A 14,705-nucleotide genomic window follows, 5' to 3' on the forward strand; every position below is an offset into this window, starting at 1 on the left:
TGAATAATGCACGCTGAACCCTAAAAGATATGTCAAACAAAAGTGTGTGTAGTTCATAGTCATATAGTATCTCAGAATCTTTGTAGTGAAAATAAATTGTTCAAAACTATTGACTTGGGACTTTGGCTGAATCATTACGTAATGTCTTACACTAGATGTAACTTTTGCAGTAAATCTCTGTAATAACATTTGCCTTTTGTGTATGTTTTAGAGAAAAAATTAATAAAAAATCATTTTTTTAGCAGTACCATTGCTTAAATTTTAGATAAATGGGAATCTACTGTGACTGCTTACCCTCGTGTGGACTAGATGCTGGCAAATTTCAACAGCAATTTATGTCTGCAACCTCAAATTAAATCCTTTATTTTGTCAGATGTGGCTGGGGAACAACTTCCAAAAGAAAAAAAAAAAAGACTAAAATAGTGAACCTTAAAAAAATCCTATTCATTCTCTAAACTTGGTTCCCTATGTACGAGTCAAGGAAAATATCTAATTCTTCAAGGAAAAAGTTCATATTTCTTTCGAAACATCTCTGTTGCCATAGTTACCAAATGGCCTCTCTTTTTTTTCCCCCACTGAACAAAAACATCACCATTTAGATACACATAGCTCATGAAAGCGAATGTTTTATTGTGGAAATTTATAAGGACACAGGCTCTGCTTCCAATGACTTTTAAAAACCTTAAATGGAAGGATTTTATTAATAAATACACCTGAGTTAAACTTAATGCTTTTCTGAGCAAGAGTGCAGGAGAAAAGGGGGAATAGAGAAATTGAGAAGAGTCATGCAGCTTTAACATTACCAAGGTGAAAATGATCTAAATTAGAGTTTGGACTCAGTTGATCTTCTCCACTTCACTGTGTGTAAACACTCGTACGTGGGTTGCCATGTCTCTAAGACTGATACCCTCATCTGGCTAAACCACAAGAAATTAAAACATACACATATGTACACATGCACACCTTGGAATAAGGGAAACATAAACCTGCTTATTTTCATTATTGGTCTTGCCAAATATAAACTTTAGAGACAAAATTTTAAATAAAGCAGCAACTCTGAAAATAAACAAAGAGATCCTTGTGTACAGGATTACACAGTCGGGGCGTGCATATTTGCAATCGAGCTCTGAGAAGGAATAAAGTCAGTTTTCTCTGCCTTCCTTTCCTCTTACTTTTTAAGAAGTGGTCACCCAAATCCTTATTAACAGGCGATTAAGGTGCAAACATACACTTTGGGGGAAGTAAAGATTGCCAAGAAATTCATGATCAATGTGCTCATTGTAAACAATTTTGTCAAATAGTCCAGTTATTTCAATGAATTACAAAACCCATCAAATGTGTTTATGATTTGGAAAACGTCTTGAAAACCAAGAAAGCTTAAAGACTTAAAAAGTAACCAGCATTCCTCAATATTCCCCGTTTATCATTAACATACTAATTCTCTTCACAGTTTTCTTTTTTATACTTAAAAACTCCTTATCCTATCCCATATGGAATATCATAAATTACAAGCTATTTACATTAAATGCGTTAAAATACAAAATGCATTTAAGTGCTTTGTACTTTCGTGCACTATTGAATTACAAGAGTGTGTTATTTAAATACCATTTCAGCATTTAATGTAGTTTTCTAGATCCATAATCTCAATACTATTTTTAAAATGACAATTTAATATAATTTTTAACATAAAAATTACTTTTAATTTTCTTTATAAAAAAATTAATCCAACCTTTTCAAATAAACTATGTAGGCAGAGTGGTACAGTGTTTGAGAATCACTGGCCATTTCCTCATCACCTGACTGCAGGATTTATGGATATAAGCAAAGAATATATAAAAGGAGAAATTCTTCATGATTTTATTTTTCAAAACAGTTGTATATATCATATTACATGTAATATATGTAAATATATTTATATATGTGATGTTATACATATGTGAGATAGATATAAGTATATATATATATATCATGACTACAGAGAACTTTTTATGTCTAGTATGATTCTTAGTAAGAAAGATCATGATTTCTGATTTATAAATTTTCTCTTGATTCAAAATTTGTCTTGTGGGTGGTGGGTGGGGTGTTTTTTTTTTTTTCTCCCACAAACTTTGTTGGCCTTCCTTACACTTATTTTGGTTTATTATTGTTTATATTTTAAATTATATGTGAGAAGGGATCCTTTATCTTGCTAGTCTGTCCTGTCTGGGTTTGGATTTCTTCTTCTTTCGCCTCTTTGAGAATTTTTATTGCTCAATTTCCCCTTTATCCTATCTTCTTACTCTCCCTTCCCACTAATGTGAGCTTTTTCAATTCTAAACAAGTAATAAATAATCTTGAAATTCTCTTTTTGCTTATATACCCAGTTTTCTTTGCGGATGGTTTCTCCTCTCTTACTCCCTTATTTCTAAACTGTTCCTGTGCCTCAAGCCATATGCTTTTTTCCACCAAAAGCCATCTTTTTGAGCAACCTAATCTTCCAGTGGCTTCAGCTCTCACTTATCAGTTGTTAACTTTCAAATCCAGAGCTCTCCTCTGTGATCCAGATCATATTGACAATTACCTCATGGAGCAAGACAGCCCATCCTGCTCATCTTTAAACTGGTAGAGTCTCCTTTTCTTCACCATCTCAGTTAATATTTCTCTCACTCCCCAAGTACAAACACTGAACTCTACATCAAATCCTCTTCTTCACTTTCCATACCCTTTGAACTGTCTGAATCCACTCCATCTCTATCACATTGACGCTGCCTCATTATAGACCCTAAACCATTGCTGTAACCAATTCATGTCAGACCCCTCAAATACAACCTATACACTGAAAATAGAGATATCTTTATTAAACATGCATCTAATTCCGTGGTTCATCTAATTTTCAGTTCTTCCAAAACACGCTGCTGAATATACCAAAAGGAAAGAAAGAAAGAAAGAAAGAAAGAAAGAAAGAAAGAAAGAAAGAAAGAAAGAAAGAAAGAAAGAAAGAAAGAAAGAAAGAAAGAGAAAGAAAGAAAGGAAGATTTAGATTCCTTAAAATGGCTTATATGAAACTTTATAATTTTTCCTCCTCTCTGATGAAAAAATCCTATTCTCATAGTGATACATACACTACTCACTCACCATCTACTCCCATTTCAGGCATAGCAAACCCCTTGCTATTTACCAAAAGAGCCATGTCCGCTTCTCCTTCTCAAACAAAGCCTTACCATTCTCATCGCCTGGAAACTCCTTCCTCTTCCCAAGGATCTCCCATGCATTCTCTGAGACTGAATTCACTACTGACCTTATCTGTGAACTATCTTTGCCTCTCCTGTTCTAAATTATAAGTTCTCTATATAGGTTTTCTAATTCTACTATAACATTTTACATCATTTTTTTAAATTTTGAAGATGACACAATATAAACTATTGGTAAGATTTATTGAGCACTAACAATATGCCAAGAACTTTTCCAAACAATAGATATACAGTATTTTATTAGGTCTTCACAATCACTGCTTGTTAGGTATGATTTTCACTGTACAGACCAGAAAACAGATACTCACAGAAGTTAAATATTATACCAGATTTACTCAATTAGCACATTGCCAAGCTAGTATTTAATCCAAAAGCTTCCTGAGTCCAGATCCTTTGATATTTTTTTCTAATAGATGATGTTTTCTTTCCAGTTGTTTGAATTCCAGGTTTCCCCTAGCAGGGTGAAGTACATGACTACTGCTTGAAGAAGGCTGTGGAATATTTCTCATGAACCCTTTTCATTAATTTTCCAGATTCCTGAAAGAATGCTTTACAGTGAATGAGGTGGCACTTTTCATTCTATATGATTTGGACCTAACATATGTGCATGCATCCTGTGAAAGAAATTGCCCTGCCCTGCATCTTTAATGCCTGGTGCCTAAATATTCCCAAACCACCTTAAATCCACGAAATTGGTAATGAGTAATGCGAAAAAGGGCCAGGATAGTCTACTTTATGGTCTTTGTGTGACATCTAGTGGTTGGAATTGGAAATTTTGAGGAAATTATGATTAATGGCCAGGAGGAAAAAACTTATCTTGGTCTGGATTCTTTATTCTTCACATCAAAGGAAGACTGACACAGGGCTCCTTCACATCGAACGTTCTTTTAAAAGCCATTTCTTTATTTTTGTTTCTTATTGTGCACATCAAGGAAGCAGAATCTGCCTCTGTGTTCAACCATCTGTGCTCCCTGGGGCTTATGAAACCTTATTTGCCTGTAATCAGTGTCTTCTTTTGATGGATACGACTTGAGGACCCATTATTAGATGCAAAAATGAATAAACCCTTTCAATTTTCTTCCTCAGACTCTGTGTGACAATAAACACTGCATATACACAAGCACTCAACATAAGGTAATGCTACTCAAATCTATGACTGTGTTATTCAAAAGTATGTTTTAAAAATCTCTTCACATGGCACCAGTTTTGGTCCTAAGCTTTGGGTCGTAGGGATGACATTAGCTTTTGGTCTTCGAGGATACAAAATTTGGGATTTGCCTACCACAAGCTCTTATTCCACTGAGATAAGTCACTATGGAAAATGGTACATGATCGGTGTCTGATGAAGGACACAGCCAGTGCCTAGGGGAAGCAGCAAAGAATTTGGAGTCCAAGAGGTCAGAGAAGGTGTCCTGGAGGAGGAGGAGTTTGTTGATAGCGGCACAGCATAAGTCATTGTTAGAACAAGCCGCTGAACAAGAACCCTGGCTGCCCTGCTTTCCTGAGGTGGGACCTTGGGCGAGCTACCTAACAGCTCTACATTTTGGTTTCTTCATCTGTACAACAGGATAAAACTTTTAGCATCTATTTTATGTTGTGGAGATTAATTAGCACAGTGCCTGTATGTGGTAAATCATCAGCCGTTTTGTTATACATAAATTAAAAAAGCGTCTTCATATCCAATGTTGTTTCCTGAGAATATACAAAGGAACATAGGCCAAGAGAAAAATAAGTAGGAATAAATAAATATTATATTCCTGACATCAAGACATGCACAAGAGAATGTGAAAAATGACTATAAATATTTTCTGGCAGTCTATTTAAAAGGCCCATGCCATGGATTCTTAAGATACATGTCATGGAGATGAATTAGAAGACCCGAAACCCAAGCAATTACTAACAAATAATGCTTTTTCATTTTCTATTGCTGCAGGTCACTCTTTTAGCCACAATAGGAACCAGATTAAACAGTTACAGCTCCTGAATCATAGGCTTTTATAAAAATCAACACCTAAGACATAACTTGAATCACAATCACTTTCTCTATTTATTTTAAGTGAGAGAAGGTCAGCCAGGAAGTGTTTAGGTCTGCAGAGTCTATTGTTGAAGATTATTGTATCAGCAAACCCTGGAATTAACCTCCAGGATGAAGAGTTAGAAAAAAATAAAGAAAAAGAAAAACACTCCACGTTAGTTCAAAGGAGACTTTTGTTGAAGAGGTGGGTTTTTCCGTGGTCTTTGAAGTGGGAGAGGCTGAGAGCTACTTAAATCCTGGAGCCTTGCGATGAGTGAACTGTAAGAAAGATTGCTGATGGATTTGGAATCCCACAGTGGTTGTTTTGTGTCTTGTTTTGAGAAGGTTGGTGATAATTAAAGTCCCTTTCCAGCATGATCTTTGCTTCTAACCCAAGTGTCCTATTTAAGAAGAGCCAAGTAGTATAGGCTTTTTTTTGCTACCACTAAAGCTGACTCTCTCATCTACCTCCATGTTTACTTTCCCCAAATGTGTGTATTGTTAGTTGAAGAAATTATTTCCTGAGAAGTGAGGGGTATGTGTGTGCACAAACATGCACACACATGAGAGAGAGAGAGAGAGAGAGAGAGAGAGAGAAACAAATGGAGGGACATAGACAGAAAGAGACAGAAGAGTGTGTGTGTGTGTCTGTGTGTGTGTGTCTGTGTGTCTTTACAGATTTGCTTCCAGAAAGCCCAGCCTTCACCTTCTCAGGATCATTTCACTTAAAATGTTATCTTTGCCTTTTTGTTATTTATCTGCAGGAGATAGCTGACCGATTTAAGTGCTGATCTTATGCAAGGCTGGCATCTCCACCCTTGATATTTAACAGACCTGAACTAAACAAAAGCTTATTCAGTTTGAGTCATTTTAAATATTTGGTCATTTTTTAACTCCATGTAAACTTTCTAGTTAAACCTCATTTCAAATAGTGAAAGAATTATAGCCTGAATAGGGTGCCTGGCTTATGATAGTTTCTCAATAAATATTTTTGATTGATAGGCCTAAAATGGGGGAGTATGTTTGCTTTTATGGGATTAACAGACTTAAAAGGAATATGTAGTATAATCTCAATTCTGAATCGAATATTAATACTAAGCTACTAACACTCTGTACTGCTTCTCTGTTTAGCCACCTAGTCCTGCTAATTTCTGATACTATCTTTTTTTTTCTTTTATTGAGTAACTAGGATCAAATTTGTAAATATCCAATACCTGCCACCTGCTGGAGATAAAATCAGCAGTTGGAGCTTCTGGGCTCTTTGATAACAAGCTATAACATATTAGTATGATTAAATATTTTAGATGTATTCAGTACTTTATTAAAATGTGTTCATACCTTGATAACATATAAAATGCCTTTTCAATGACAGGTTTTTGTGTATCTTTTTCCCTTTCTCTATTTACAATGAAATTTTAATTTTAAACTATTTTATATAAAACAAAAATTTAAATCCCTTCCATTTCTAGTAACATTTACTTTTGAAATTACCAAAGTAGGATTTCATTAAAAAGTCCCAGATTTTATTAAATATGCATCTCCTGAATATGTTTGACTTGTGGAGTCATCTGGTTGCAATACACCTGACCTGAGCTATCACCTGTATTTGACATGTTTGGTGTAGATCAATGGATTTGGGATAGATTGATAAGGCCATAAAAACCTGATGGAGAACAAAAATAAGAAATTGCTGCTCCTCGTGTTTTTAAATGCCAAAGCACACATATATTTTATACTGTGAGAGAGGGGTTCCCATGAGTCTGTCTGAAGGCTTGGATGTAAAAATAGTATTTCTATAGATACACATAAAACATTCTAGGTTCCTTAGTATGTAGAAGAAATCAATTTTCTTCTTTTGCACTCTGTCTTAAAACTTTACTAAACAAAATCTCCAGCAGAATATACTACTCCTGACACACAGATGGTCAGTAATTAAGATGTATAATTTGGTATAAAGCAAGGTCCAACCCATCAAATAACTATAGTCCAGTCCAGTGTAGAAATCCAAATTTCAAACAACTATCTATTGATCATTTCTTGCCTCTTCTAACTTGAGCCTATAGCCCTAGAAGCCTGTAGTGTAAGGAGAGAGTCCAATGGCTTCCTTTCCTTCTCCTCACCTTATCTTGTCCTCTGCTGCCTAGGTTGCTGGATAGGGCCCAGGTAGGGAGATATTGAAGTGATGAACATAGGCTTACGTGTAAAGTACAATTGCAACATGGCTCTGATGTTCTCTGGACTTGATCAATGTTGAAAGCGGACTTGTCCTCCAGTAGGGTGTTCTGAAGATTCCTCAGAGACTCTTTCTGGGATCTTTCAATTACTATTCTTTGAAGCAGGTCATTAGACTCCAGATCCTCTCTCCCTACTGTTGGAGTTACGTTTTCTCTCTTGATGGTTGTCCTCATCAAAATCCCTCATACCATAACAGGATTCTAGCATATTTCTGCATGTAGTGCTTGGGAAATACATTCTTTTGCTTTGCTATCATAAAAAAAAAAAAAAAAAATCCCTTACTTTATCCTTGTAAGCTAAACCATGCCCAGTGTCTTCTGAAGTCCAGAGGTCAAATGGAGTTCTCAGAGTTTTGTGTTTTGTTTTGTTTTCCTGAAATTCCCCTTGTCATTTGACTTATGTTAAAAGGGAAATGTCCTCTTCGTTTCCCTGTGAATGGTGATGGATGAATGGAATGCCAGTCACAATGATATTCCCTCAGAACAAACTCTCACTCTCTTCCTTTCTTTGTCTCATATAATGGTTAATGCGCTAATAACAGCAGCACAGATTTTAAACCTTCCTTTGGCAAGTCAGAATCAATGGTCTAGCAATCGCTTTTAGGATGACGAGTGTGGGGCTGTGTGTATGTGTGTGTGCATTTGGGGGTAAGTTTTGCAACCGTAGTTTTGTTCCTTAAAAGGGGAGGGTGGGTACTATATAAAATGACACAGCTGGAACATACTTTGGAGGCTATAATGTGTTCCATGTTCATTATCATTGTCTGTGGGCATAAATGCATGTGAGTGTTCTGATCCTGCAAACTTCTTACAATAAACATTCGTGGGCCCAGGGATTTCACGTCTTCTCCTCACCTTCCTGGCTTCTGTAGATAATCATTCCTCCTGCAAAGAGATAGAATTACCCATGATTTAAGGTGTTTCTGAAGAGATCCCCAATAATGACATTTGCATTCTTTTAGCTTGGGAAGATCAAAGCAACAGGGATACAGAACCCTGTACAACCACTGCATAGGTTGAAGGATAACGTTCCACAGGCCAGTAACACATCTCTGCAAGTGGAATTATGGGGAAGAGGTGAGGAAGAGAGAATGAAACCGACCATAAGTTGAATAGTGGAAAAATATAATAAATTCCATAAAGCAGACAAGGGCTGGAGGGCCTGAGTATCTTAAATAGAATAGCCCTACAGCAACAGAAGAAGGGATAATATACCTTGTATGGAAAAAGTATCTTTATGCTGGGTTTGAGATTCAAATAAAATTTGGATACTTTTCAAAGGAAAAATTCTGTATGTTCTCAAATGTTTTCTCCTTAGTATCCAATATTCTTAGACTTTTAAATACAAGTAGAAAATACTGTTTAATTGAAACATAAGCACAATATTTTCAAATTGCAATCTATAATTCTTCCTCTTAAGGGGTTGCTGTACAATGACCTTTTTTTTTTTTTTTTGTAAAATCTGTCTCACTCAATGACTGGCTTATGTCTGAGACACTAAACACAATGATAAGAAAAGAATAATTGTTCTACACCTGATTTTCTTTGAAATGACTTTCAACACAAGCTATTGTAAAATTGACTAAGTTGGGGATTTTGAAGCATAACTAATACTTTAATATGAACTACTTTTACATTTCAATTGTTGGTAACTACTCAAACCTAACATTTTCTTCTCTCAAGTGAAATTAAGTCATATGAATTAATTCAAATTACAGTTAATATGTAATTTTCAAAAACAGTTTGGTACTATTCCAAAGTCAATTACTGTATTTGCCTTACACATATAACCAACTATTGAAAGACGAATGCATAATTATTCATGATATTCTTATGAACTGTGAATTCCCAACCATATTAATGCTAAGACATTTCTGAAAATAGTGATTCTCAATACAATGCAGAAATGTTACACATTGTTTAATTATGCTCTCTGAATCCTTAAAGGAAAGGTATATTAGCAATAGTTTAGGACTTAGGACCTCAGATATTTCACAGTAAAAGCAGCAGTACAATAGCAAACAATAGAAATTATTATTTATACTATGTTCTAGATTTTTACACAGTTTAATACATTAAAATATAATTCAGAAAAAGATCATAAGATATTAACAGTTTCCTGAGTAAGAATAGAAGAAATGAACAAGGGTTGATGCGGTCCCCTATGCCTGGGACTAACAAGAAGCCTATGGGGAAAAAAGAGGGAGGCTGATTATTAGTACCTATGGAAAATAGCCATGGGTCAGAGCTGCCTAACGTGAGCTGTGACCTTCAGAGGATGGATACAACAAAAAAGTGGACCCAGTAGAGAAAGTCAGGAGAAGAAGTAGTCCCAACTCACTGTACTCCAACCAGATTAGAAAGAAAGAAGTAATACTTTCTCTATTTGCAGAATATGTGATCTTATATAGGAAAACTACTAAATAATCCACTTAAAAAACTATTAGAACCAAGAAAGTTCACCAAGATTGTCAAACCCAAGATTAATATAGAAAAATCAATTCATATACCCTTGAACAATTCAAAAATAAAGTTTAAAAATTCTATTTATTATCTACTCAAAAAGTAAAATACTTCAGCATAAATTTAATAAAAGAAGGGCAAAATGTGTATTTTAAAAACTGCTAAACGTTGTTGAAGAAAACTATGGAAGATCTAAATAAATGGAAAGACAACCCATTAATATCATTGATTGCAATACTTTCCAAATTTATTTACATATTCAGAGTAAACCCTATCAAAATCCCAGATGGCATATTTGCAGAAATTAACAAGTTAATCTAAAAATTTATACAGAAGTTCAAAAAATCCAGAAAAGCTAAAACAATCTTGAAAAAGAAGAGTAAAGCTGGAGGATTTACGCTTCCTGATTTCAAAACTTACTGCAAAAATAGAGTGATAAAGACAGTGTAGTACAAATATAATGGAATAGATCTGAGAGTCCAGAAATAAAACCTTACATTTATGGTCAATTGATTTACATAAGGGTACCAAAACAAATAAGTGGAGAAATAACAGTCTTTTCAGCAAATGGTTCTGAAACAACTAGAAAGCCACATGCAAAAGAATAAAGTTGGTCAGCTACCTCACACCATACACAAAAATTAACTGAATATGGTTCAAAGACCTAAATGTAACAGCTAATATAAAATTCTTAAAAGAGAATAAAGGTGTAAATCTTTGTGATTTTGGATTAGGCAATATCTCCTTAGATATGACACCAAAAGCATAAGCAGCAGGAAAATAATAGATGAATTGGACTTTTTCAAAATTAAAAGTGTGTGCTTTAAATGATACTGTAAAGAAAGTGAAAAGATAGCTCACAGACGGGAGAAGACATTTATAAATCAAGTATCTGATAAAGGACTTGTATCTATAACACATAAATATATAATAGTTCAATAATAAACAAGTAATCCAATCAAAAATGGAAAAAGGATCTAAATAGACATTTATTCAAAGAAGATATACCAATAGTCAACTAGGCAAATGAAAAGGTTCTCAACATCATTATCCATCAGGAAAATGCAAATCCAAACTACAGTGAAATACCACTTTACACCATTAGAATGGTTATAATTTTAAAAGACAATAATGAGTTCTGCAAGGATATGGAAAAATTGGAATCCTTTTATACTTCTGGTGAATATATGAAATAGTGTAACCTCTTAGGGAAGTAGTCTGGCAGTTCCACAAAAGTTTAAACACGGTTACCATATGACCCAGCTGTTTTTCAGGTTTGTATTATGGCTTTTAATATTATATCATTAATGTACTTTAATATTTCATTTCTTAATAAGTTGTAAAAATTTCATAAAATTGTAATTTTATGCTCACTTTGCTGATTTCTCTTACTTGTTCTATTAGTTTTCAATTCCTTGTGTTTAATTTTCTTGAGTTTATTGAATTTATTAAAACAAGATTTTTATATAAGTGGTTATTTAAATTTTAGGGATGCATTTCCAATAAGTTCCCAAAACAGGTTGATACTTCTGATCTGGAGACCACAGTTTAAAAATCATTATTTTATTTTACTATTTTAAGGGTCTATTTTATTACTTTATTTATTTACTGTATTTATTTATTTTTGGCTGCATTGGGTCTTTGTTGCTACACACAGGCTTTTAGTTGTGGCAACTGGGGGCTACTCTTTGTTGCGGTGCACTGGTTTCTCTTTGCAGTGGCTTCTCTTGTTGCAGAGCACAGGCTCTAGATGCGCAGGCTTCAATAGTTGCAGTGCATGGGCTCAATAGTTGTGGCTTGTGGGCCTTAGAGCATAGGCTCAGTAGTTGTGGCGCATGGCTTAGTTGCTGTGCGGCATGTGGGATCTTCCCGGCCCAGGAATCGAACCCATGTCTCCTGCATTGGCAGGCAGATTCTTAACCACTGCACCACCAGGGAAGCCCTAAAATCATTATTTTATATAATAATTATTTAATCTGCAGATAATGAGAGTTTTATCATGACAATTGTCCAAGACCACAATACAGTACTGAAAAGTAAAATTTTTAGTAAACTAAGAATAAAGGAGAACTGCTTGAACTTGACAAAGAATATCTGCAAAAAATATATATAGTTAACATTATACTTAATCGTGAGAAACTAGAAGCTTCCTAACTAAGATCAGGAAGAAGCAAGGATGTCACTCTCACTGCTTTTCAACATCATACTGGAAGTCCTACCTAATGGAATGACACAAGAAAAGAAAGTTAAAGTTATACTGATTGGGAAAGAGAAATAAAACTGTCTGCAGTTGATGTGAGTGTCTATGTCGAAAATCTGAAAGAGTCAACAAAGTCCCATGGAACTAAAAAGCGAGTATAGCAAGGTTGCAGGATACAAAGTTAATATACCAAAGTCAACAGCTTTACTCTATAACAGCAATGAACAAGTGGACTTTGAAATTAAAAATGCAATACTATTCACATTAGTACCCCCCAAAAATGAAATACTTTGGCCTAATTTTTAAAAATAATAGATGTATATGAGGAAAACTACACAATTCTTTTTTTAGTCTAAAAAAGTCAAGAGGGACCTCCTTGGTGGTCCAGTGGTAAAAAATCTGTCCTGCAGTGCAGGGCACATGGATTCAATCCCCAGTCAGGGAACTAAGATCCTAGATGCCTTGAGGCAACTAAACCTGAGCTCCACAACTACTGAGCTTGCATGCCTCAACTAGAGAGCCCACTTGCTGCAAACCACAGAGCCCACACACTCTGGAACTCAACACAACTAGAGAAAGAAAACCCATGCGCCACAACTAGAAAGATGCCCATGCACCACAAGTAAAAATCCCACTTGCCGAATGAAGATCCCGCATGCTGCAACTAAGACCCAAAGCAGCCAAAAATAAAAATTTTAAATTTAAAAAATTTAAACATAAAATAAAAAAGTCAAGAATATTTTAATTGCTCTTGGTTTAACTTACCACATTAACAGATTAAAGCAGTAAAACTCTAAAAAATTTAATAAATAAAATTAAAGAACTAGATACATTCTATGTTCATGAATATGAAGACTCAATATTGTCAAGATGCCATTTCTTCCCAACCTGATCTATGGATTCAATGCCATCCCAATGAAAATCCTAGAAAATAATCTTGTGAATATGGACAAAGTGGTTTTAAAGTTCACATGTAGAGCCAAAAGACCCATAATAACAAATACTATATTGAAAGAGAAGAACAAAGTTGGAGGACTGACACTCTCTGACATCAATCGTACTATAAAGCTGCAGTAATCAAGACGGCATGGTTTTGGCAAAAGAATAAATAAATAGATCAATGAAATAGAACAGATGTCCCAGAATAGCCCCCCATAAAGTAGCCAGCTGATTTTGACAGAGAAGCAAAGGCAATGAAAAGGAGCAAAGACAGTCTCTTCAACAACTGGTATTGGAATAACTGGACATCCGCAGGTGAAAAAAAAAAAAAAAGAAAAAAAGAATCTATGCACAGACCTTACACCCTTCACAAAAATTAACTCAAAATGGATCACAGATGTAAATGTAAAAAAGCAAAACTATAAAACTCATAGAAGACAACGTAGGATAAAAATCTAGATGACCATGGGTTTGGCAATAAAACCAAAGGTGCAATCCATGGAAGAAAGAATTTATTAGCTGGACTACATTGAAACTAAACATTTCTGCTCTATAAAGGTGTGTCCAGAAAATGAGAAGATAGGTCACAGACTGGGAGAAAATATTTTCAAAAGACACATATGATGTGTGTGGGATTAGGGGATATAAGGGAGATCTCTGTACCTTCCTCTCAGTCTTGCTGTGAACTTAAAACTCCTCTAAAATAAATACAGTCATAAATAAATAAATAAATAAATAAATAAATAAATAAATAAATAAATAGAAATAATACTTATTAAGATTCTGGTTTAAGAATTCCTACCTTTTACTACAGTAGAAATCTAAGATACTTAACTGACACCATGATCATGAAGGTGATTTTCCCAGGGTGAGCCTCTTCCATTGCACTGCAGGGTGTTGAACCCTGTGATTTCCCCAAATGCTGGAAATTCGTCTGCATAATTTGTGGTAGTGGGGACTGCATTCATACTTTCCCCTGGCAATGAGTGTAGAGTGACAGAACCAATAAGATGGCAGAAGAAATAAATATATATTATAAATAAAATAAAAAAAAGAAATCTAAAGCATAAAAGTGTCACCTATATTTTACCGCAGTCAGAGATCTAAAATACTATTTTCCCCTGTTTTCAGAAGTATTTGCTATTGTCCTGTGGTCTAGTGAACCTATGTGCTGCTTCAGACGACTTAGTGTGACATCCATAGCCTTCGATAGCACAGCTCACATTGAGCTTTCTAATATAATCTCCTAGTAGATGTGCTTTTCCACCCATTCCAGTTTACCTTGTTCTCTACTTACCTGATTTTTTTCAATCTTTTTTCTTTTCCACTTATAGGATTATTAAAATTATTTCTAACTTAAAATGTTAAAATGACTAAAATTAAAATTATTTCTAATTTACCTGCCAAATCATACATGAAACCATCCCTAATAGCTCCAATTAGAACAATACCATGATATTTTTGGTATCTATTGAAATATGTTTGTATGCCTTTTATAAAATTTAATATATTGTCTAAAATTGTAGTGATTTTTATGCCTCTCACCTCCAATAAATTACAATCCTCTTGAAAAAAATGAAGCTTAAATATAGTCATATTTCTTAAAGAGTTTAGAATGGTAACTT

General features: G+C 34.6%; 1 pseudogene; it reads left to right on the top strand.

Moving 5' to 3' along the window:
* Positions 1 to 13,906: 13,906 nt before the first annotated feature.
* LOC130830672 (U1 spliceosomal RNA) lies at positions 13,907 to 14,058 on the top strand (annotated as a pseudogene).
* Positions 14,059 to 14,705: the final 647 nt, after the last annotated feature.

Source organism: Hippopotamus amphibius, chromosome 10, assembly GCF_030028045.1.
Source record: "Hippopotamus amphibius kiboko isolate mHipAmp2 chromosome 10, mHipAmp2.hap2, whole genome shotgun sequence".
NCBI lineage: Eukaryota > Metazoa > Chordata > Mammalia > Artiodactyla > Hippopotamidae > Hippopotamus > Hippopotamus amphibius.